The sequence below is a fragment of the Scyliorhinus torazame genome, chromosome 14 (genome assembly GCF_047496885.1).
Source record: "Scyliorhinus torazame isolate Kashiwa2021f chromosome 14, sScyTor2.1, whole genome shotgun sequence".
NCBI classification, from domain to species: Eukaryota; Metazoa; Chordata; class Chondrichthyes; order Carcharhiniformes; family Scyliorhinidae; genus Scyliorhinus; species Scyliorhinus torazame.
Genome location: NC_092720.1, coordinates 176,871,875 through 176,897,190, shown reverse-complemented (window position 1 = coordinate 176,897,190; position 25,316 = coordinate 176,871,875).

Here is a 25,316-nt window from a genome sequence, read left to right as displayed (position 1 = left end):
GTAAATGTTGTGGCATATATTGTAACTGTAGACTGTTCTGTCTGGTTTACTGTTGCCTTCACGTTTGACCGCTTTGTGGCAATTTGCTGTCAGAAGCTACAATCAAAGTACTGCACGGAGAAAACTGCAACGTTCGTCATCGGCTCTGTGTTTGTTCTCAGCTGCCTGAGGACTGTCCCTTTTTACTTCATAGGTGAACCTGCATTTATAATTGATAACGTCGCATGGCATTGCGTCCCCACACTTCCCCCTTGTGGAAGATATTCGAGTGGATTGACAGTATCATCACCCCTGTATTACCAATGTTTTTGATATTGCTGTTCAATGCTTTGACTGTTAGGCATATCATAGTGGCAAACAGAATCTGCAAGGGGCTACGCAGCAACAATGAAAATCAGAATGACCTAGAGATGAAAAATCGGAGGAAATCCATGGTTTTGCTTTTCACTATTTCCGCCAATTTCATAATCTTGTGGATGACGTATCTTGTGCATTACGTAAACTGGCCGGTTGCGAACTTTCATTACACAGACAAATATTTCAATAGCCCGATATATATCGCCCAGCAGGTTGCATTCATGCTGTAACTGCTGAGTACCTGCACAAACACTTGCCTCTATGGACTGACACAAAACAAATTCAGAGAGGAGCTTAAGAATGGGATAAAGTATCTGTTTACACTGAATGGGAAAATATGTTGACAATATGGAACGCCCATCGATCTGGAAGAGGGCTTGTAAATTTACGAGTAAGTTGCTTTTGGATTTCTCAGTTTTGAAAGCAGGTGAAGGGAAAAGAGGAAAATGATTGTCTTCAATAAGGTTTCACTTAATTAAATACAATGACCAAAATATTCAAATTTGATTTCGTAATTGGAAAGCTACAGGTAGAAATTAGAACATGTAGTAATACAACTTGCTCGCCTAATGCCTCGATTATTATTTATCTAGATGTGCAGAGTTTGCACAACAGCATACTATTGAAATAAATTGTAATATTATTCTCGTAAAACATCGATAAGAGTGAAAAGAAAAACATCTGCCGACTAAACTACAAATCAGACTTGGAGCAACAGATGCAATTTGTGTCTTTTGCAGAACAAGTTCACCATTTAAAAAAAACGCAAAGGTTGCAGAAAAACCTTCCTCACAAAATACGCCAAATGGTCTTAAATATTAAGCAAATAGAGATACATTTCCCATACCTTTACATTGTCAATACTGTCATGTGAGAGTACCTTTAAGAAATGTGTGTTCAAGAAATGTACCTTAAAGAAATGGGTGTTTATCAGTGATGTCAGAGGGTGAGTGGAGCTTGGCTGTCTGTCAGCTTTTTACTTTCATTTTAGGCTGTTTGCTGCAGGGTATGTTTTAGTTTCGTTTTCAGTGTTGGAGCGGAAGCCAGACAGAACAGATGCACTGTTGATATCTCTGCCATGAAAAGACTATCTTTTGATCATTTGGTGAATTCAGATTATAAATGTTCTCAGTAGTAAATATAAACCTAATGTGCTTCTGTTAAAAGGTGTTCCCTTTGTCTTCTGGAAGGTGTTTGGGAAGTCTTTCAGGATTACTTAGGGGTTGTATTTCTTTGGGGTTGTATTTAAATTGATGGTTGCTAAGATGTTCACTGTATGTTTTAAAAACGTTAATTTGAGTTCATAGACTAAACATAGTTTTACTTTAAAAAATAGTTTTCCATTTTGCTGTACCACATCTGCACAGTGAGCCGTATGCTCCCCATACCGCAATATATTAAAGGTTGTGGGTCAGGTGAACTCCATGCTACACTTTGGGTTTCTATTTGCTATTTCAATTGAAGATGCTTATCTATGAGCACATCAGCTGCACAGCTGGGTCGCGTAGGACCAGATGCAGTGTACGAACATAGGAACAAGGAGCAGGAATCGGCCAGTCGCCCTCGACGCCTGGCCTGCCATTTTAGAAGTTCCTACTTGGTCTGAGATTGTCCTCATATCTGCAGCCTGTCTACCTCCGCAAAACTCTTATTCCCTTCCCGAATAACAATCTATCCACCTGCTCCATTAAAAAAGACCAAAGACTGTGCTTCCACCACCTTTTCAGGCGGTCCCAAAGATTCAGCCCCTGTGAACGAAAGAAATGCACCTCATCCGACAACTTACTTTCAAATTGTTCTAGATTCAGCCACAAGAGGGAACATCATCTCCGCAGCTACCTTGTAAAAAAAAAACAGGATCGCATATTTCAATGAACCCTCCCTGAACGTTGGTGACAATACGGCACACAGTGTTCCAGAAATAACTTCGCTGATGTTTTTCCATGGGACGTAGGCATCCAGCATGTATTGTCCATCACGCTCAAGGGACATTTAAGACATAACCAGGTTCCTTTGGAACTGGAATCGTTGTAGGCCAGGCCAGGTGATTAGTGCACCAGATGTGTTTTTACGACAATGGTCTCATGGTCATCGTTAGACTTTTAATTCCAGATTTTTTTTCACTCAAATTTCACGATCTGCAGTGGCAGGATTTCAACCTGAGTACTCTGGTTTACTGGCCTTTGATGATACCCCGATGGCACCGATTCACCTTTATAACTGACGCCTAGTCTCGTGCTGTATTCAATTCCCGTCATAATAAATGCAAACATTTTCTTATGCCGTGGGACAGCATGGTAGCACAGTGGTTAGCATGGTTGTTTCTCAGCACCAAGGTCCCAGATTCGTTTCCCGGCTTGGGTCACTGGCTGTGCGGAGTCAGCACGTTCTCCCCATGTCAGCGTGGTTTCAGCCGAATGCTCCCGTTTCCTCCCACAGTCCAAATATGTGCAGGTTAGGTGCATTGTCTCCACCAAATATTAGGTGGGGTTATTGGGCTCCGGGGATATGGTGGAGGTGTGCGTCTTAAGTGCAGTTTGTTCCACGTTTTCTCCATTTTCCAGGTAATTGCCACACTCACTTCTCCGATCTACATCTTTTTGTACACTCCTCATCTCCTCAGCACAGCTTAATTTCGTTCTCATCATTGTGTCATCAGAAAATTCAGTAAGCTTTCCACCAAGATCTTCATCCAATTCATTTGCATAAATTGTAAATAATGAGGCCCAGCACTGGCCCCTGTGGCTCATTACCTGTTGGATTTTGACAACCTGAAAAATAACGAATCATATCGACAATCGGTTTCCGGCGAGCGAGTCAACCTTCTATTTATGCCGACATGTTACTGGCATACCATGAACTTTTATTTTACGCCATAACCTTTGATACGGCACTTGAACAAATGCCCTCTGGAAGTCTAACTATAGCACGTCCACGGTTTTCCCTTGATTGACAAACATGTAGGCCCATAAAATACTTCGAAAGGTTGTTGAAACATGACTTGCTGTGCCCATAATCATGTTGACTGCGCCTGATTACCTTGAACTTAAACATGGGCCCTGCGATAAGTTTATTCCATAACGGCATTTGCCACTCTTCCAAATGAGTGATACGAATTTAACTATCGTGTAGTTTCCCGGACGTGCAGGTAATTCTGTAAGAGCTGATCAATCACTCATCAAACTTTGGTAGCGTTGACCAACATGGCGAAATGGTGTTGTCACTTGATCAGACCCAGGGAAATGTTCTGGGAGCCCAGATTAGCTGATCAAATTGGAACCGAATTTAAAAATAAATCTAACGATGACCATGAAACAATTGACGATTGTCGTGAAATATCATCATTTATGTAATGTGAAGAATGGTGGGAGATAAAAAAAATGCGGAGTATTCCACTCTGACAATCTGCAAGCACCGATTTACCCATTACCATGAAGACCTTGTGTCCTGGCGGGAAAAACGATAAACCTTTCTCACCGGGTGCATGAGCCTCCATGAGCCCTCAGCCCAAATCTATTCCATAAACGTCCCCAGTTCCCGAGCCATGCATGTCGATTTCCGCGTTCTGGAATTCGTCTGTCGTCACTGGGTCCTGTACAGCTTTACAAACGCCCCACCCCACCCCATGATCAGTTGGTGTGTTTCTATGTCGCGGAATTGCGCCATGATCTTTTTTACAAGGTTTGCGTTGTCCTAGTTGCTAGAGTACACATTGAAAAGGACCACGGGTGCCCTCTCTCAGACACTGCTAACCGTACCACCCCACTTGGTCCGTAACTGTCCTCGCCGCAGTAAAGACCGTCCTCTTACTTATCAATGTGGCTTACCCCTAGCTCTTGTCCCATAGGTGGAATGTTAGACCGCACCCAACCAACCCTTGCTGACGCACAGTCGGTCCTTCTCCCTCAGGTGCATCTCTTGGAGGAAGACAATGTCAGCTTTCATACCTTTTAGATGGATGAGGAGACTGGGTCTTTTCACCAGATCGTTACGTTCCCTGGCGTTTGAGGTGACTATTCTGACGCCCCCCACCGCACCCCGCCCTGCGTATTCAACCATACTTAGCTTGTGAATGCACCCCTTCACTCCGCGTCTTCCCTTTGTTTCGGGGCCATCCAAAATGGCCGCGGTCACAATTCTCACAATGAGGCCGAGCCCCTGTGTTCCGGGTTTCGCTTTAACCAGGGTCCACCGAACATGCCTGCCTCCTGTGTGTACTACATTTAGGTCAGCACATGCACTCCTGAATTTCCCTTAATTTAAGGACTGTCAAAAGTGGCTGCGTACTGTGCCTTGGGTCTTGGTCTTTCTTGGATATCAGTAGTACGGCGGACTGTGTTAGAGTTGGAGGCAGGGTTCCCTCGCTAGTGTGTCGCCGAACATCTCCTGCAAGTGCAGGGTCAGTGCCATTGTGAACTTTTTGTAGAGGTCCACGGATCCCAGCGCCTTCCTGGACAGCATTGAATTGATGTTCTGCATGACCTCTCCAAGTCCTAATAGAGCTTCCATTTCCGTTTGTGAGATTAACCTGATGAAGCCAGTCTACAGACCTTCCGTCCATGGTAGATTGCCCCCCCCCCCCCCCCCGTTGTTTTGATTCCCCCTACCCCTCTCGCTGAACACCCAAAGCTCCCCTTTTTGTCCACATTACTGCCTTCCTTCCACCCTGACAACGTGTCTCTCAACCCCCCCCCCCCCCCGCACTAGTTGTTCTGACCCCGGTGGGAGATGCGGCTCGGCCTCCCTCTCACTGTTACCTCCTGGTGCTAGCTTCCCTGCTATTGTGGTGGCCCCCTCCCAAGATCGATCTAACCCACACTTACGCCCGCTCTTCTGGTGTCCTTTCTATCTCCTCCTCGCCCTCTGCTGCGCATTGCTGCCCTCGCCCCCTCCTATCTATGAGCTGGTTCCCTGTTCAGACGGAGGTGACGCAGTGTTCCGAAACCTTGTCAATTTAGTTCTTTTGCCTCCTCTGTATCTTCCTCACCCCTGTCTCTGGCTGCTTGTACAGCCGTTCCAAGGACGAACTCGCCGGCTCAGTAAAATCACGTTCTTTGCCCTGAAATGGTACTCAGAGCATGGCTGCGAAAAGCATCCTGAATCTGACAAAAGTTTTTCTTTAGGCGCAACTTTGCATGGTTAAAATCCGGCATCACAAGCCACCTGCAATCCCACATTCCTGAATTTAGTAGTAGCCACATGAAACGGCAAACGCCCAAAGCCAGCTACCATCCCCGACCGGAGACCAAAAATAACTCTCTGTTCTCCCAATTCAGTTTGTATCCCTAAAAAGCCCCTAATCGCTTGAGAAGCCCAATTATATCCTCCACCATGAGAACCACTTTGGAAATATACAACACAAGGTCGTTGGCAGACTTCCACTGACGGTGATTTGCTGAATGGACACAGATCGGGTGCCACTCGTCTAGGCCAGGACAAAATGCGCACTTGTAGACGACTTTTGCCATGAAATTCGAAAGAAACTTAACCTTAAGTGAGAAAATAAATGAAATTAATTTGAATTCCAGCATAATGGATTTCGAGGGGGAGAAGGGATAGATGACCTTGCGGAAAAGGCGATGAACAGCAGGCATAGGAGCCGGCGGACCACGAGGCGAAGGTCCCTGGACACTCAGGCGAGAGGGAGGCCGACAACACAAGCACCAGCCACATCCGCCCCCTGCCCTCCCCTCCCCTCCACCCATCTGTACACGGATGGAAGCCGTTCATTTTTAAAAATAATTTAGATTACCCAATTATATTTTCGAATTAAGGCGCAATTTAGTATGGCCAATTCACCTACTCTGCGCATTTTTGGGTTGTGGGGGCGAAACCCACGCAGACACGGGGAGAATGTGCAAACTCCACACGGACAGTGACCCAGAGCCGGGATTGAACCTGGGACCTCAGCGCCGTGAGGCAGCTGTGCTAACCGCTAGGCCACCGTTCTGCCCCAAGGATGGAAGCCATTCCTCATGAAGTACTGACCGCTGTGAAAGAAGCGTTAAAGTTCGATGTCTAGGTGGCGGTCAAGGTGGTGGTGACAGAGGTGATGGTCACCATGCAAAAAGCTATCTATTTTGGCGTAGTAGGTGGAAGCCCAGGAAAAAACAAACCACGAATTGGAGAAAACCTCGACGGACCCGAGCGGCAGGATCATCGCACTGGATGCAGTTATTAAATCGTTGGTGGCGGCTTAAGGGAATTTAAACGGGAAATTCGAGGATGAAGAAAACAGGTCGCGACATTGGAACATTCAGATTGTGGGCCTTCCAGAAGTTCTTGAGGGCAGAGACGCAACGGGCTATCTCGCCCAAATGCTGGGCAACCTCGTCGGGAGAGCCAGCTTCCGCAACCCCTGTGACAGATCGCACAGGATGCTTTAGCCGAAACCGAGGCTGGACATTGGGAAACTATACTGACACCACGATCATGAGAGGGTGCTAAGGTGGGCGATACAGACCAGGTTGAGTCCCTGGGAAGGACAGAATCTCAGGGTATATCAGCACTTTGGGACGGACATGACGAATTGCATGTACGCGTTTAATCAGGGAAAATCAGCCCTGTCCAAGAATGGGGTATGATTCGTTTGCCCACATTCGCCACTTTCATTTTAGAGGAAGCACGGTAGCATAGTGGTTAGCACTATTGCGTCACAGCTCCAGAATCCCAGGTTTGATTCCCGGCTTGCGTCACTGTCTGCATGGAGTCTGCATGTTCTTACGTTGGCGTGAGTTTCCTTCCAGTGCTCCGATTTCCTCCCACAAGTCCCGAAAGACGTGCTGTTAAGCAATTTTTACATTCTGAATTCTACCTCTGAATTCTACCCGAACAGGCGCCGGAAAGTGGCGACTAGGGGGCGGGATTCTCCCAGCCCTGGGCTGGACCAGAGACTCCCAGCGCCCAGGCCACGCCGCCCCGATGCCGGCACGTGATTCTCCGCAGAGCGGAGAGTCGGCGCCGTTGGCACGGCGTGGTTGGCGTGTGGTCGAGGGCCGTTTCTACGCGGGCCCCCGAGATACTCCGAGGGGCTGTAAAAAAGAAAACGAGTCCCACTGGGGCTGTTCTAATCTGTTCTGAGCCGGCGGGACCTCGGCGTTGAAGAGTCGGGTGTCAGCTTTTGGGAGGGGAGGCGGTTTCCGACCGGGAGGGGGGGCGCTGCGATGTGGCCTGGCCCGCGATCGGGGCCAATGATCGGCGGGCCGTTCTCTCTGGCTCAGTGCCTAGTTTCCTACGCGCTGGCCCCTGTAGCCCAGCGCCATGTTGCGTCGGGGCGGTGCGTTGAAGGAGGCCATGACACTGCTGCACGTGGCTGCCAGCGCCACTGCGCTGCGTGGATCCCACTGCGCACAGTTCGCGCCGGGATCGGCAGCCGGAGCGGCGCGAAACGCTCCACCGCCGTGCTGGTCCCCGATAGGGTCCAGAATTAGTCCTTGCAGCGGCCCGTTGACGCCATCGTAAAACACAATGGAGTTACAATGGCATGGACACTCTGCCGTGGAATTAGAGAATCCCACTCCGGGGCTTTTCACATGAATTTCATTGCGGTGTTAATGTAAGCCTACTTGTGCAATAAAGATTATTATAATGCAGTTCCCAGCCAGGCTCTGGGTAACGATGCAGAACAAGGAGCATTACTTTAACACACCTGCAGAGGCAAACGAATTTGGGCAGTTAAACGGCCTGAACAAGGGCAAACGAGGCAGCGATGAAGGTAGAATATCGAGAAGGGAAGTCAAAGAGACAGAAACGTTTGCGCTGGACTATGCTGCCTCGCTCAGATCAAAGCTACCGGGTCACAGGGAAGGGCGAATGCAGGTGAGGGTGAGGTACAGGCAGAAGAAGAGTTTAGACAGTGGGCATAAGTGTGTGGTAAGAACAGCCCCGGGAGAGGTGGGTACCACACCCGCATGGAAATCTAGCACAAGAAGACAGACAACAAGGGAGGGAGCGCCTGGCTGGGGGAGGGGAGGGGGGTGGCACTTGAACAGGGAGTGGATGCATAGATGGTGCGGCGCAGCGGGCATGGGGGGGGGGGGGGAGGGAGGGTGAAGGAACACAAAACGAACAATATGGGAAGAAAGGATTTGTTTTCGGACTGGCTTTGGCAGGTAAGGTGAAGAATGAAGGGACAAGATGGTTCCGCAAGTAGCCACTTTGGAGGGTCCCGAAACAAAAGGAGACTACGGAGTGTAGGGGCGGACCCACGTGGTTTATACACAGTTGGCGGCCATGGTCGGTGTCCCCTGGGCAAAGGCAAACCCCGCAGTGCAGGCGTCCTGCCTCATGATGAGAATTGTAATTGTGGCCATTTTGGACGGCCCCCGAACAAAGGGACACCGTGGACTGCAGGACCGTCTCCACCAGGTTAGTCCGGTTGGTCGCACAGGAGTTGGGGCACGGATTGCGGGTAGGAAGGGCTGGGTCGGACAGATGTACCATTCATGTTATGGGACGAGGGCTACTGAAGTGGACATACTAATTAGTAAGAGGACATATTAACGGTAATATGGAAGGTTACGGACCAAGCAGGATGGTACTTCATGGTCCGCAGTGTCCTGGACGGGGCACTGGTAGTTCTGGTAAATCTGTAAGCGCCCAAATTTGACAACACAGATTTCGTAAAAAAGACCATGGTGGAAATCACAGATATCGACACACACTGGCTGATCATGGGGGGTGACTTCAACTGTGTACAGAAACCATTGTCGGATCGATCGAGCCTCAGAACTGGTAAAGAGACAGGCATGGCTAGAGAAGTTCAAGCGTTCATGAGGCACATGGGGTCAGTGTGCCCATCCCGGTTCCTGTATGGCGGCGAGATAACCAGAATGGGGACATCTCACTTTCCACGTTCTGGGAGACACTGAAGGCGATGACTAGGGGAGAGATAATAGCCGACAACGTATTTAGAGACTGAGAAGAGGGGGTGGCTAGTTCTACCTCCATCCTGGAGGTCGATAGAAATTATTCTGAGACTCCACCGCAGAGCATCTGGTGTAGAGGAAAGAGCTACAAATGGACTAAACCTGCTATCCATCAGGAAGGCAGTTGCCAAACTCTGCCAGACACTGGGACCTTCTACGAACATGGAGAAAAGGCAGCCCCCCCCCCCCCCCCCCACTGGCTCATCAGACGAGAATGCAGGCAGCTACAAGGGAGATAACGAGCGGAAACGACAGCAGAGGGGAACTGTTTGGAAACCCCAAATATGTCTATAAAGCACTTGAGGCCTTCTACCGGGGACTGAACAGCTCCGAGCCCTCCCATTAAGGGGAGGGCACGAAACATATCATCGATGGACTGGACATCCCCGTTGGGGGCCGATAGGCGAGGAGAGCTGGAAGCACCAATAGGACTGGGAGAGATCACGGAGAGCATCAGCTCCATGCAGGTGGCGAAAGTGCCGGGGCAGGATGGGTCCCCGGCGGACCTCTATAAAATGTTGCACCGGCTCTGGTCCCACACCTACGGGACATATTTGCTGATTCACTAGCAAGGACACCCTGCCTCCAATGATAACACAGGCAATTATATCGCTATTACCCACAAAACACAAAGCCCGATAGAATGCGCATCATATTTTGCTGCTCAATGCGGACGCAAAGATACATACGAAAGTCCTGGCTCAGAGATGGGAGAACTGCGTACCAGAGGTGGTTTAAGAGGACCAGACCGGCTCGTACAAGGGTAGACAGCAAACATCAGGTGACTGCTAAAAGCAATAATGACCCCATCCAGGACGGGAACACCAGAGGTGATCGTCTTCCTGGATGCAGAAAAGGCCTTTGACAGAGTCGAATGAAAGTATCTCATTGAGGTACTCGAGCGATTTGGGCTCGGGACAGCATTTACCATGTGGATGAAACTCCTGCACAACGTTCCAAAGGCGAGCATTCGGTCCAGCGCTGAATATTTCCAACTGCACAGAGGCATAAGGAAGCGATGTGGCCCCTCTCTTGTTCACCCTGGCAATTGAACACCTGGTGATCATTCTGCGAGACGCGAAAGTCTGAAAGGGCATCAAAAGAGGGGGCGGATGACATGATCCTCTACGTCTCGGACTCACAGAACGGCATGGAAGTAATCATGAAGGTCCTGGAAGGTTTCGGGGTCTTCTGGGGTTACAAACTCAACCGGGGTAAGAGCGAAGCATTCCCGGTCAACCTGAACGGGAGAGGGAGAGTGCTGGGTGGTGGGGTGGGGGGGGGGGGGGGGGCGGGACTGCCATTATAACTACCACAAAGCAAATTCCACTACATCAGGATCCAGATGGCCCATGACTGGATACGGATCCACAAGTGGAATCTGACCAGTCTGGCGGAGAAAGTTAAAAAGGTCCTTCAGACATGGGATGCACTCCCGCTTTCCCTGGCTGGAAGGGTGCAGTTGGTCAAGATCAACGTTCTGCCGAGGTTCCTGTTCAGATCCATGCCAATCTTCATCCCCAAAGTGTTTTTTCACGGGATAGAGAAAATGATCATGGTGTTTGGATGGAGGGGGAGGGGAAGGGACCCAAGGATCCCCAAGCCGACACTGCAATGGAGGAATGATATGGGCGTCCTGGTTCTAACGATCCTGCAGTAATAAAACTGGGCAGCCACAGTTAAAAGCGTGAGGGGATGGATACGAGAACCCAACATGGTCTCTGTGACGCTGGTGAAGTCGTCCTGCATGGGTGCCAACCTCCAGGCCCTAACCACTGCAACGCTCCCATTCTCCCGGTAAAATGCACATCCTGCCCTGTGGTGACAGCCACATTGAGGGCATGGCTCCAAAATATCAGCATTTCGGCTGAACCGAGATGTCCTTCATGGCACCCATCTGCGGTAATCAAAATTTCCCGGCAGCCATTCTCGATCACCTTCAAAAATTGGAGACAGGACGGGGATCTCTCGCTGTCAGGGGCATTTCCATAGGGGACAGACTCGTGACCCTGGTCAAACTGACGGAAGAATTGGAGCTACCGACAGGACAAGAACTTGGACACCTGCAATTCAGACAGTTTATGTCATGGATACCGCAAGGTACAGTAGGGCCCCGTGATACAATTTACTGAACAGGTGATAACCACCGAGTAAGGAGAGGGAGAACTGTGGCCCCATCTATGGACGTTTGCTGGAAAGGACAAGGACACCACCAGATGGAGCTAAGCACAAATGGGCGTGCGAACGCGGGACAGACGTGGGTTTGGGACTCTGGAGCAAAGCACTGGGTGGGGCTAACGTCACCTCCTCCTGCACAAGGCTAAGACTCGTGCAGTTTAAAGTTAGGCACAGAGCATACATAATCAGAACAGGGTCTTCCCGGAGGTGCAGGCTCAAGGTGAATGGTGCAGGATCAAGGTGAACGGTGTCAGAGAGGCCCGGCCAAGCACAGCCACATGTTCTGGGCGTGCCCCAGATTTCTGTTCTGGACAGCTTTCTTCGAGGCGATGTCAAAGGTTGTTGGGGAACGGGTGGAGCCTTGCCAGAGAGTGTCCCTTTTCGGGGTATCGGACAGCTACATATGGGGAAGGGAACCTATACGATGGATTTTGCTTCCTTCATTTCACGCCGGAAAATCTTGCTCGGTTGGCGATCAGCAGAACCACCCATAGCTTCAAACTGGCTGGCAGACCTCTCTGAATTTCTCCACCTGGAGAAGATCATGTACACGATACAAGCTTCGGAGGAAGGCTTTCACAAAGCGTGGAGGCCATTCATTACGCTGTTTCAAACCTGTTCGAAGCCAACATTAACTTGGGAGAGGGGTGGACGGAGGAGAGCAGATGAAACACGCAGAATGGAGAGGAGCAGGGGGGGGGGGGGGGAGGAGAGTGGGGGTGTCGAGGGAACCCAAGGGAATCAGTTAGAGAAACACGGGGTGGGGGGGGGGGGGGGGCGGACGCGGGGTGCAAGAAACGCCCCCCCTCCCCTCCCGAAAACACAAGAACAACAAGAACTACAGAAGACAGGTGCGACAGCGAGCGCAGTAGTGTGACACCCATGGCGAAAGTTGGTGTCAGGGAAAACCAGTCTTTCAACTGGGGGGGGGGGGGAGGGGGGGAGGGGGGGGGGGTGGGGGGGGGGGGGGGGTTACAGAGAGTGCGGAAAGGCGGACAGAGAGAATATCTGTCAAAATTTGTAAATAAGAAGCGGCGTAACATGTAAATATCAAGTGCACGCTCTGTTAAGCTGTTATTGTGCAAAAACTGCAAAAAGCAAATAAAAATATTTCAAAGAAAATTAAAATCCGATCTGCGCTTTGCCACGTCTGCCTCATGTCCTGGTAGAATCTGATTTTACGACATTCCAGTTTCATGCCTTCTTGTGTCTAGCCCAGCGAAGGCTCCGGTCATGATACTTGTGCAGTTTGGCTTTTATCGCTCTCGGCTACACCCCCATCGAAGCGACATAAGAGACCTGCCAATCTCATGCAGGTTAGGGAAGCTGTCCCACTCTATTTGAGCCACGAAGTTGATTGTGTCCTGCTCTCATTTCCATTCTGTTAGTGTTTGAGCTTGTTTTCCTGTTCCCTTAAAGCCGGGAAAGAAAAACAAGGCAGATGTAGATTTTGACCAGAGTATATGCGTCAACTGCAAAGTTGATTAAGGGAACATATAATATAATAGCACGATAAGGCCATTCGCCTCTTCGAGTCAACCCCGCCATTCAGTGCGGTTGATCCTCTCTCTCAAGGCCATAAACCTGCATCCCCCACCCCCCCACCCCATAATCCTGGTGCCCTAAGGTTATAGGACATTGTCTATTTCCTTCTTAAATAAATGCAGTGACTTAAGCTCTGCAGCTTATCGTGGCAGAGAGGTCCATACTTTCACCACCCTCTGAATTCTCTTCATCTCAGTCCTAAATGACCAACCCTGGGCTTGGAAACCGTCACTCTTTTTCCTACAGATCCCAGCCTCAGGAAAGATAATCTCTGCATCAAGTGTGTCCATGTCTGGCAGAAATTTCTACGTTTCAGTGATATCCCCTCTCATCCTTCTTAATTACAGTGACTGCAGGCTGTGTCGACGTGCTTCCCACAACTTGAAATGTGAAAACAACCATCCCAGGAATCTGTATTGTGAATTCACTGGACTGCCTCTGTGACAAGTGTATCCGTTCCTAGATAAGGATATTAAAACTTCTCAAAATACTCAAGGTATCGTCCCACCAAGGCCCTGTATAGCAGGCAGCAAGATATCAATGCTCCAGTACTACAATCGTATTTCAAAGAACGGAAACACGTCATTCGTCTGCTTATCTTCGTGGTGCAGCTGCACGCGTGCTTTCATTTACTGGTGTGCTAGAACACCCAGGTTCCCTTGGACATCAATATTTGCCAATCTAGCGCCATTTAAGTAATGCCCAGTCGTTCAGTTTTTCATACCAAAGTGGATAACTTCACATTTTGCCATGTTATACTGCATCTGCCACGTATTTACTCACTCATTAAACTTGTCTAAGCCGCCTGGAAGCGCAATAACATCCTCCTGTACGCTCACTAACCCACCAAATTTTGCGTCGTCCGCTAATATGGAAATATTATATTTAGCTTCGCCATCCAAATGATTGATATATATTCTGACTTGCTGGGCCCCAGGTATCGCCCAGATATTCACCCCTGCATGAAGCTTGGTGAATCACCAATTGCGCCCGTTCCCTTCGTTCATCCCCCAGTCATGTGGAGAGGAACTCATTAAGTGTTCTAACTATGCGATGCTTTCCTGTATGTGGAACATTCCCTTTTTCAGTCCTATCATCGACCCACATTCACCGTGTTTTCAGGAAATTGATGATCGTGGCAGCAACATTCTAATATTTTCCCCAGCTCGAAAGTTTAATCATCTTTTCTGTTCGCTCCCACCCTTCCCACTGCTTCTGAAACTCAATCTCTGACTACTACCGTCCTTTGATGAACTTTCGGAGTCTAATTTTTGCCAACAGGTTTTGCCTCCAGAGCCTACCATATGCCAGTCGACTACCACACGTATTATTATTATTATAATCCCGCCGACTTCACTCGTTGCGAGCACATATGCCGTTCTTCAGTTTCCCAGTTCCTCTTTCAGCGTTACTCGGCCACTAAATTCCGGAACAATTCTTCTCTATAGTCTATTTGCTTCACTGTTTTAAAACTGCCGCCAAACAACAACGGCACACCTGGCATGTGTTCTATCTGAGCTGCACTGCATCTCCCATGGCGTGACTAATCACTGACCCCGAGTGACCAAGCAACGGGTCACATTTGTTGATGGCATGTGGTGGTTTTCTGATGTTGGGGCGAACCTGTCCACTGGAAAGATTCATCTTTTCTTGCCGGCCAACAAATGTTATTCTGAAAGTACATTCCTTTCCAAACATTCTCCTCGTATCCTTCAACTCCTAGCTGCCGGATGTTTAGGATGCGTGCAGAACAGTAAACTGTAAAACTGGTTATTTACGACCAACCAAGAATCATGAAAATTTCTGAAGTTGCAAACAGCTGTCTGTGATTGGTGGGCAGTCCGGCAGTTCGCCTTTAAATAGTGAAGTGTGGGTTGGAGGGGCAGTTGGATTATGGCCCTGTTTTTGAAGATTATGACCACTGACTCTCCCACCGCAGTGTTCTCTGGCTACTAATATTTTAGCACTTCCTGTGAATTCCAAAACCTAGAATGCTTGCCTAATCATTTGCAGTTCATTTTCCTTTGGTTATTTTACAGGAAATTTAGTGGTGATCCTCGTTCTCCGAGGGGAAAGTGTGGACTCAAGTACTTGCAGGGATCGCTACCTGGTGGCAATGGTAATCGCGCGAATTTTCTGCACATCGTTTTTTAGGTCGTGTTGCGCCGAATCAGTCAGTAATTATTTTTGGAATAGTTCCTGGAAATCACTCCTCTGTGCAGTACTATACCTTTCTTGGACTGTGCCGCCACAGACTGGTCTGTCTGTTTAGTTATGTAAAGGTGGTCAAGTTATGTAAATGTGGTCACACCCAAGGTGCAGGCAGAGAAATGGGTGAGCACCAGAAAGGGCAGGCAGTCAGTGCAGAAATCCCCTGTGGTTGTCCCCCTCTCGAACAGATATACCCCTTTGGATACTGTCGGGGGGGGGAGGGGGATAGCCTATCAGGGGAAAACAGCAGCAGCCAGAGCAGTGGCACCACGGCTGGCTCTGATGTTCAGAAGGGAGGGTCAAAGCGCAGAAGAGTAATAGTAATAGGGGACTCTATAGTCAGGGGCAAAGGTAAGCGCTTCTGTGGACGTGAAAGAGACTCCAGGATGGTATGTTGCCTCCCTGGTGCCAGGGTCCAGGATGTCTCCAAACGGGTAACGGGAATCCTCAAGTGGGAGGGCAAACAGGCAGAGGTCGTTGTACATATTGGTACTAACGACATAGGCAGGAAGGGGCATGAGGTCCTGCAGCAGGAGTTCAGGGAGCTAGGCAGAAAGTTAAAAGACAGGACCTCTAGGGTTGTAATCTCTTGATTACTCCCTGTGCCACGTGCCAGCGAGGCTAGACATAGGAAGATAGAGCAGCTAAACACGTGGCTAAACAGCTGGTGTAGGCGGGAGGGTTTCCATTATCTGGACCACTGGGAGCTCTTCCGGGGCAGGTGTGACCTGTATAAGAAGGACGGGTTGCATCTAAACCGGAGAGGCATAAATATCCTGGCCGCGAGGTTTGCTAGTGTCACACGGGAGGGTTTAAACTAGTATGGGAGGGGGTTGGGCACGGGAGCAATAGGTCAGAAGGTGAGAGCATTGAGGGAGAACGAGGGAATAGGGACAGTGTGGCTCTGAGGCAGAGCAGACAGGGAGAAGTTGCTGAACACAGCGGGTCTGGTGGCCTGAAGTGCATATGTTTTAATGCAAGAAGTATTACGGGTAAGGCAGATGAACTTAGAGCTTGGATTAGTACTTGGAACTATGGTGTTGTTGCCATTACAGAGACCTGGTTGAGGGAAGGGCAGGACTGGCAGCTAAACGTTCCAGGATTTAGATGTTTCAGGCGGGATAGAGGGGGATGTAAAAGGGGAGGCGGAGTTGCGCTACTGGTTCGGGAGAATATCACAGCTGTACAGCGAGAGGACACATCAGAAGGCAGTGAGGCTATATGGGTAGAGATCAGGAATAAGAAGGGTGCAGTCACAATGTTGGGGGTATACTACAGGCCTCCCAACAGCCAGCGGGAGATAGAGGAGCAGATAGGTAGACAGATTTTGGAAAAGAGTAAAAACAACAGGGTTGTGGTGATGGGAGACTTCAACTTCCCCAATATTGACTGGGACTCACTTAGTGCCAGGGGCTTAGACGGGGCGGAGTTTGTAAGGAGCATCCAGGAGGGCTTCTTAAAACAATATGTAGACAGTCCAACTAGGGAAGGGGCGGTACTGGACCTGGTATTGGGGAATGAGCCCGGCCAGGTGGTAGATGTTTCAGTAGGGGAGCATTTCGGTAACAGTGACCACAATTCAGCAAGTTTTAAAGTACTGGTGGACAAGGATAAGAGTGGTCCTAGGATGAATGTGCTAAATTGGGGGACGGCTAACTATAACAATATTAGGTGGGAACTGAAGAACATAGATTGGGGGCGGATGTTTGAGGGCAAATCAACATCTGACATGTGGGAGGCTTTCAAGTGGCAGTTGAAAGGAATACAGGACCGGCATGTTCCTGTGAGGAAGGAGGATAAATAAGGCAATTTTAGGGAACCTTGGATGAAGAGTGATATTGTAGGCCTCGTCAAAAAGAAAAAGGAGGCATTTGTCAGGGCTAAAAGGCTGGGAACAGACGAAGCCTGCGTGGAATATAAAGAAAGTAGGAAGGAACTTAAGCAAGGAGTCAGGAGGGCTAGAAGGGGTCACGAAAAGTCATTGGCAAATAGGGTTAAGGAAAATCCCAAGGCTTTTTACACGTACATAAAAAGCAAGAGGGTAGCCAGGGAAAGGGTTGGCCCACTGAAGGATAGGCAAGGGAATCTATGTGTGGAGCCAGAGTAAATGGGCGAGGTACTAAATGAATACTTTGCATCAGTATTCACCAAAGAGAAGGAATTGGTAGATGTTGAGTCTGGAGAAGGGGGTGTAGATAGCCTGGGTCACATTGTGATCCAAAAAGACGAGGTGTTGGGTGTCTTAAAAAATATTAAGGTAGATAAGTCCCCAGGGCCTGATGGGATCTACCCCAGAATACTAAAGGAGGCTGGAGAGGAAATTCCTGGGGCCTTGACAGAAATCTTTGGATCCTCGCTGTCTTCAGGGGATGTCCCGGAGGACTGGAGAATAGCCAATGTTGTTCCTCTGTTTCAGAAGGGTAGCAAGGATAACCCCGGGAACTATAGGCCGGTGAGCCTTACTTCAGTGGTAGGGAAATTACTGGAGAGAATTCTTCGAGACAGGATCTACTCCCATTTGGAAGCAAATGGACGTATTAGTGAGAGGCAGCACGGCTTTGTGAAGGGGAGGTCGTGTCTCACTAACTTGATAGAGTTTTTCGAGGAGGTCACTAAGATGATTGATGCAGGTAGGGCAGTGGATGTTGTCTATATGGACTTCAGTAAGGCCTTTGACAAGGTCCCTCATGGTTGACTAGTACAAAAGGTGAAGTCACACGGGATCAGGGGTGAGCTGGCAAGGTGGATACAGAACTGGCTTGGTCATAGAAGGCAGAGAGTAGCAATGGAAGGATGCTTTTCTCATTGGAGGGCTGTGACCAGTGGTGTTCCACAGGGATCAGTGCTGGGACCTTTGCTGTTTGTTGTAAATATAAATGATTTGGAGGAAAATGTAACTGGTCTGAGTAGTAAGTTTGCAGACGACACAAAGGTTGGTGGAATTGCGGATAGAGACGAGGATTGTCAGAGGATACAGCAGGATTTAGATTGTTTGGAGACTTGGGCGGAGAGATGGCAGATGGAGTTTAATCCGGACAAATGTGAGGTAATGCATTTTGGAAGGTCTAATGCAGGTAGGGAATATACAGTGAATGATACAACCCTCAAGAGTATTGAAAGTCAAAGAGATCTATGTAGGAGTACAGGTCCACAGGTCATTGAAAGGGGTAACACAGGTGGAGAAGGTAGTCAAGAAGGCATACGGCATGCTTGCCTTCATTGGCCGGGGCATTGAGTATAAGAATTGGCAAGTCATGTTGCAGCTGTATAGAACCTTAGTTAGGCCACACTTGGAGTATAGTGTTCAATTCTGGTCGCCACACTACCAGAAGGATGTGGAGGCTTTAGAGAGGGTGCAAAAGAGATTTACCAGAATGTTGCCTGCTTATGGAGGCTCCTCCATTAGCTATGAGGAGCGGTTGAATAAACTCGGTTTGTTCTCACTGGAACGAAGGAGGTTGAGGGGAGACCTGATAGAGGTATACAAAGTTATGAGGGGCATAGACAGAGTGGATAGTCAGAGGTTTTTCCCCAAGGTAGAGGGGTCAATTACTAGGGGGCATAGGTTTAAGGTGAGAGGGGCAAGGTTTAGAGTAGACGTACGAGGCAAGTTTTTTACGCAGTGGGTAGTGGGTGCCTGGAACTCGCTACCGGAGGAGGTGGTGGAAGCAGGGACGGTAGTGACATTTAAGGGGCATCTTGTCAAATACATGAATAGGATGGGAATAGAAGGATACGGACCCAGGAAGTGTAGAAGATTGTAGTTTAGTCGGGCAGCATGGTCGGCACGGGCTTGGAGGGCCGAGGGGCCTGTTCCTGTGCTGTACATTTCTTTGTTCTTTGTTCTTTGTTTGTCTGGTTCACGGTCGCTTTATCCTTTGAGCGATTTATGACCATTTGTAGCCGGAATTTAAGAGTAAATTATTTGAACGAGAAAAATGTGGTGGTGATTCTTGCCACAACGGTCACTTTCAAAAATGCGTCCTCCTACTTCACACTTGAATATTCAGAAGTAATCAGCAACGTGCCCTGGTTCTGTTTCATAAAGTTAAGCTATTTTTATGAGTCCGGATGTGTGGGATTTAACTGGTTTGTCACGGTGTTAAACGCATTTCTCCCATTTCTCGCATTGGATTTGTTTTGTTTTTTCATATTTTTACTGGTATTTTCAATTTATTCACAGTAGCACTTTACGTTTAATATTCACAGAACGTATGGTTCTTATATACATGTTGATATTGTCTGTCATGGTATGTCTTACTCCCTCCCCCTTCGCTTCTCCCCGCACACCCGGCCCCTCGTTGCTACCCCCCATTTGTCGTTCAGGTAGTACTGTCCCCTGGTTCCTATTGTCCCCTTTCACCCTCCATTCCCTTTATGTTTTCTGCTGACTTGCGGGGGTGTGGGGCGGGGAAGGGGGAGCTTACGCCCCCTCTCGCTCCCTCCGTGCTTCTGCCTGTAGTTACTGAAGCTCCCCACTCTTCTCCACCCTCCCCTCGGGTTGTGTGTTCCTGTCTGTCTTCTCCCATCTCTCACTTTTTTCTATTGGCTTCGAAAAGGTCCTGGAACAGGCCGAAGAATTATCCCCATGCTGTGAGGAAACCTTTTCCGACACTCGGAAGGCGTATTTGATCTTCTCCAAAGGGCAAAATTCTGCCAGGTCTGCCTCCAGACTGGAGTTCTGGTTGGTGCTGCTGGTCTCCAGCCAAAGAACAAGGAAAGGTGCAGCCCAGGAACAGGCCCTTCGGCACTCCAAACCCGTGCCGACAATGCTGCCCATCTAAACTAAAATCGTCTACACTCCCTGGGTCCGTATCCCTCTATTCCCACCCTCTTCATATATTTGTCAAGCTGCTGCATTAATGTCACTATCGTCCCTGCTTCCACCACCTCCTCCGGCAGCGGGTTCCAGGCACCCACTACCCTCTGTGTAAAAAACGTGCCTTGTAAATCTCCTCTAAACCTTGCCCCTCGCACTTTAAACCTATTCCCCCTAGTAATTGACCCCTCTACCCTGGGGAAAATCCTCTGACTATCCACTCTGTCTCTGCCCCTTATAATTGTTTTGATGTCTATCAGGTCGCCCCTCAACCTTTATCTTTCCAGTGAGAACAAACCGAGTTTATTCAACCGGACCTGGTAGCTAATGCCCTCCACACCAGGCAACATCCTGGTAAATCTCTTCTGCACCCTCTCTAAACCCTCCACATCCTTCTGGTAGATGCGCGACCAGAATTGAACACTATACTCCAAGTGTGGCCTAACTAATGTTCTATACAGCTGCAACATGACTTGCCAATTCTTATACTCAATGCTCCGGCCAATGAAGACCAGCATGCCATATGCCTTCTTGACTATCTTCTCCACCTGTGTTGCCCCTTTCAGTGACCTGTGGACGTGTACAACTAGATCTCTCTGACTTTCAATACCCTTGAGGGTTCTACCATTCACTGTATATTCCCTACCTGCATTAGACCTTCCAAAACGCATTATCTGACATTTATCCAAAGAAAACTCCATCTGCCATCTTTCCGCCCAAGTCTCCAAACGATCTAAATTCTGCTGTATCCTGTGACTGTCCTCATCGCTATCCAAGCAGGATTCTCCGCCATGCAATTAGGGAAGCGAAAGCTGGGGCGTCAGCCGTCTTTCCCATGTGTAGCTCTGGCTGTTTGGATACACCGTACATTGCCACTTTTGTTCTTGGCTTCTCCCTCACCCCCACAACCTTGGACATTGTCTCGGAGAAGGCTGTGCAGAACCCAGCAAATTTGAGAGAGGCCGAAACATGTGGGTGTGGTTGGCCGGGTCTCTCTGGCGCCGTTCACATTGTTCATCCATCTCCGGGAACAACCTGTTCATTCAGGTTCTGGTATGGTGCGCTCCGTGCACCACTTTGAACTGCATGAGGCTGAGCCTTGCGCAGGAGGAGGAGGAGTTGACCCTGCTCAGTGCTCCGCTTCAAAGCCCCAGCCCACTTCTGTCGCCAGCTTGTCTCCCCATTTCCGTCTGGCTTCGCCCATTGAATTATAGAATCATATTATCATAGAACTAAAAGTGCAGAAGGAGGCCATTCGGCACTTGGGGTCTGCAGCAGCCCTTAGGAAGAGCACCCTACACAAGCCCACACCTCCACCCTATCCGTGTCACCTAGTAACCCTTTTGGACACTAAGGGCAATTTAGCATGGCCAATCCACCTAACCTGCACATCTTTGGACTGTCCAGTGGCAGTCTCGCCCTGTCCAATAGCAGCCCACAGATTTCCCGCAGTTTCCCCCTTCCTTAATGTCCGTGCTTATCAGGTCCACGAGAACTGTGGTCTCCCGGGCCCTAGGATATCATATTATGTCCTTGCGGATAAAGTGCTTTACCTGTGGGTGTCTAAGTTCCTATCCTGTTCATGGTTCCAGCACTTCCGTCAGTTCACCCAGTGTCGCTAGTCTGTTCCCCATGCCAAAGTCTCTGACTGTCAGCGTCCCCCGTCCTGTTCCCATCTTTTGAAGGTGGTGTCCAGCATGGCTGGTTGGAACGTGTGGTTTCTGCAGACTGGGGCCATGGGGCACATCAGACCGAAATGTTGCCTCATCTGATTCCAGGTATTGAGCGTGGCTACCACCACTGGACAGGATGTGTATTTCGTCACAAGGAGTGGGGGCGCTGCCGTGGCAAGGGCCCGGAGGGCCGTCCCCTTGCAGGAGGCCTCCTCCAGCCACAGCCAATCCGTGGTGGTTTCACGTAGCCTTTCCTCACTCTCTCTGCCGTAACTGCCCATTGGCAATATTGTAAGTTTGATAGTGCCAGGCCACCCCTATATTTTGCAGTGTTGATTTGCAGACTCTCGTGTTCTTATCCCCAACCCCACACCCCGCCCCATCCAAACGCCATGATTATTTTGCCTATGCTTTGGAAATAGGCCTTGGAGAAATAGGGGCAGCAGGGTATCGTTGTGGTTAGCACAATTACTTCACAGCTCCAGGCTCCCAGGTTCGATTCCGGTTTGGGTCACTGTCAGTGCGGAGTCTGCACATCCTCCCCGTGTGTGCGTGGGTTTCCTCCGGGTGCTCCGGTTTCCTCCCACAGTCCAAAGATGTGCAGGTTAGATGGATTGGCCATGATAAATTGCCCTTAGTGTCCAAAATTGCCCTTAGTGCTGGGTGGGTTTACTGGGTTAATGGGATAGGGTGGAGATGTTGACCTTGGGTAGGGTGCTCTTTCCAAGAGGCGGTGCAGACTCGATGGGTCGAATGACCTCCTTCTGCACTGTAAATTCTATAATTCTAGGATGTGAGATGAAGATCGGCATTGATCTGAACAGGAAGAGGAATCTCGGCAATAGTTACATTTTGATTGTCTGCACCCTCCCAGCCAGGGAGAGCGGGACCATGTCCCATCTCGGTTGGTCCTTTTTAACTTACTCCGCCAGGCTGCTCAGATTCCACTCATGGATCTGTGTCCAATCCCAGTCTATTGGATCCCCAGTCAGCGGAAACTGTTTTAGGTTAGTTTGAATGGGAGTCCTTCCAAATCTGTCCCTCCTCCGTTTGCATTCTCCCATATTGCCTTGCTCTTGCCCAGGTTGAGTTTGTAACCCGAGAAAATTAAGAACTCTTTCAGGAGCTGCATGATTGCTCTCAGGCCTTCCTGCGGTTCTGAGACGTAGAGGAGCAGATTTTCCGCATAGAGTGAAACTCTGTGCTCCCTTCCTCCCCTTTGGATACACTTCCACCTTTTCGCATCTCGCAGATCGATTACCAGGAGGTCAATTACGATGGCAAACAGAAGGGGGGACACTGGGCATCCCTGCCTTGTGCCCGTTTGCAGCTGGAAGTATTCAAACCCGGTGGTATTAGTTAAAACACTCGTCTAGGGGGCGTTCTACAGGATTTGCACACAGAAGGTGAATCCTGCCCGAGCCCAAACCACTTCAGTACCTCGAGGTGGTACCTCCAGTCGTCTCTGTCGATGGCCATTTCTGCATCCATGGAGACGATCACCTCGTATTCTCTCCCCGGGAGCAGCAGAGGGGTCATTATTACATTAATCAGTAAACTGCCAACCCTTGACAAAACCCGTCAGGTCCTTTGTGACCACCTCTGGTATGCAGTTCTCCAACTTTTCGCCAAGACCTTTGTAAAAGATTTGGCACCCATATTTAGCTAGTAATATAAAGTAAGATAGGGAGAGTGTTTTTCAATATATAAAAGGTAAGAGAGAGGCAAAAATCGATATTGGCCCACTGGAAAATGTGGCTGGATAAGTAATAATAGGAAACAAAGAAATGGCAGACGAACTGAATAGTTACTTTGCATCCGTCTTCACGGTGGAAGACACCAGAGGGATGCCAGGGATCCAGGAGAACCAGGGTCAGAGGTGAGTGCAGTGACCATTTCTAAGGAGAAGGCTCTTGGGAAACTGAAAGGACTGAGGTGGATAAATCACCTGGACTCCACTTCAGCGTTCGAAAATAAATAGCTCAAGAAGTTGTGGAGGCATTGGTGATGGTATTTCAGGAATCACTGGACGGACAAAGGATCCCAGAGGACTGTACAATGGCTAATGTAACACCACTACTTATGAAGGGAGGGAGGCAGAAGACGTGTAATTATAGATCGGTTAGCCTGACTTCGGTCATTGGTATATGTTTGAGTCCATTATTAAAGATGAGATTGCGGAGTACTTGGAAGTGCTTGATAACATATGACTGAGTCCGCATGGCTTCGCCAAACTAAGGTCATATCTGACAAATCTGTTAGAGTTCTTTGAGGAAGTAACAAGGAAGTTCGACAAAGGAGAGCCAGTGGACCTGACTTACTTAGATTTCCAGAAGGCCGATGACAAGGTGCCGCATAGAAGACTGTTAATTAAGTTAAGAGCCCATGGCGTTAAGCGTAAGATGTTGGCATGGATAGAGTATTGGCTGACTGGCAGAAGACAGAGAATGGGGTAAAGGGGTCATTTTCAGGATGGCAGCCGGTGACTAGTGGTGTACCTCAGGTGTCGGTGCTGAGACCACAATTTTCGCAATATACATTAATGATCTGGAGGAAGGAACTGAAGGCATTGTTGCTACGTTTGCAGATTATACAAAGATCTATAGAGAGGAAGGTAGTATTGAGGAAGCAGGTGGGCTGCAGAAGGACTTGTACAGGGTAGGGGAGTGGGCAAAGAAATGGCAGGTGGAATACAATGTAGAAACGTGTGAGATAATGCACTTTGGAAGGAGAAATGGAGGCTTGGACTATTTTCTACCTGATAACATGCTTAGGGAATCAGAAGCCCAAAGGGATTTGCGAGTCCTTGTTCACGATTGTCTTAAGGTTAACGTGCAGGTTCAGTCGGCAGATAGGAAGGCAAATGCAATGTTAGCATTCATGTCGAGAGGGCTAGAATACAATACCAGGGATATACTTCTGAGGCTATATAAGCTGCTTGTCAGACCCCATTTGGAGTATTGTGAGAAGTTTGGAAGGATATGCTAGCCTTGGAAAGGGTCCAGAGAGCTTTCTTAAGAATGATCCCTCGAATGAAGAGCTTGTCGTATGAGAAACGGTTGAAGTTCCTCGGTCTGCACTGGTTGGAGTTTGGAAGGATCAGGGGGGAATCTTATTGAAATATACAGGATACTGCATGGCCTGGATAGAGTGGACGTGGAGAGGATGATTCCACATGTAGGAAAAGTAGAAGCAGAGGACACAATCTCAGACTAAAGGGACGATCTTTTAAATCAGAGATGAGGAGGAATTTCTTCAGCCAGAGAGTGGTGAAACTGTGAATCCCTGGAACTCTTTGTCACAGAAGGCTGTGGAGGACAAATCACTGAGTGTCTTTTAGAGATAGATAGATAGGTTATTGATCAATAAGGGGATCAGAGGTTATGGGGAGAAGGCAGGAGAATGGAGTGAGAAAAATATCAGCCATGATTGAATGGCAGAGCAGATTCGATGATTCGAGTGGCCTGATTCTGTTCCTATCTCATATAGTCTTGTGGTCTTATTGTCTTCGCAGCAACGTGGGTCTGTAAGACGAACATTCTGTCGGGTCCTTGTCCTTTTTGGATATCAACGATATTGTGGCCTGTGTTAGCGTAGGGGGCAGGG